We start from the raw sequence: 1,259 nt of genomic DNA on the forward strand, positions 1-1,259 counted from the left end.
TCCTTGCACTTCCCTGAGTTGATGGGCCAAGTGCAGCTTATCAGCTTTAGCTTTGTACAGCTCCATCTGGGTATCTTGCTCCTTCTCTCTCAAACGGCGATTCTCCATCAAGGCTTGCTTGTAGTGCTCTGCAGGCACACTATCAGCAAGGACCAAAGGTGGTTGCTCTTGCAACGGCTCCATCCTATCATAGGGTAGCAGCAAAGTTTCCACTCTCTTCTTTACCCAATCGGTGTAATCGGGCATTGCAATGGCAAACTTCTTCCCTAAGACGGATCCATCCTTCACTCCCACATCTCTCCAGGCTTTCCCTATCTGCTCCAACTTAGCAGGGTCATCCTTCTTCTCAAAACAAAAACTTTTGGCCATCTCAGCTTCGAGCGGTCTTTCACTCATAACAAACCCTAGCTGGCGAAGAGAAAGAACTGGATTGTAGTTGATGCAACCTTTGGTCCCTATGAGTGGCACGCTCCGGAATTCACCACAACTTATGATGACATCCTTCACATCCATCCGGTACGACTGCCACCTGATGTCATAGGAAGTGAGCGACATGACCCTCTGAGTCCACTTCAGAGTGCTCTGGGTATCCACAAATGGTCCACTGGCTGGCAGAAGAGACATGAACCATTTGAACAGAAGAGGCAGGCAGCACCTGATGGCTCCTCCCTTACCATGCCTGCTGTGAATGGCATAGTAAGTATCTGCTAGAAGAGAAGGGATTGGATTCCCTCTGATGAAAATGCTGATAGCAGTGAAGTCAATGAAATTTGGCATACTGGGAAATAGGATGACCCCATAGATCATGGCAGCTAGCTGCGCGTGAAAAACTTCCCAATTCCCCTTTTCTGCTTCAACTCTGGCTACTCTCAACAGGAACTTCAATGGCAGACCTACAACCTCTCCACAGGGCTTCCAATTCTCACCAACTTCCTCAACACTCAACCGGAGAGCTCTGGCAATCAATCTGAAGTCGACCTCCTTTGGGACGTCCAAGAAGGGAGTCTGATGCTGAATAGGGATACTCAATAGGATAGAATACTCTTCGAGAGTGGGTGCAAGCTGATAATCCTGGAAAGTGAAGCACCTGAGCTCTGGGTCATAAAACTGAAGTAGTGTCTGCAGAGGCACCGGGTCAACTACTGTCTTCAATACTGTCAAGATATCTCCGTACCGCCCAACAAAACTCTTCAGTCGGTCATCTATCACGAGGCTACCCAACTCAACTAGCGGAGTCAACGGCTCACGGTGGAAACTGT

This window comes from Lathyrus oleraceus, chromosome 1 (assembly GCF_024323335.1).
Source record: "Lathyrus oleraceus cultivar Zhongwan6 chromosome 1, CAAS_Psat_ZW6_1.0, whole genome shotgun sequence".
Taxonomy (NCBI): Eukaryota; Viridiplantae; Streptophyta; class Magnoliopsida; order Fabales; family Fabaceae; genus Lathyrus; species Lathyrus oleraceus.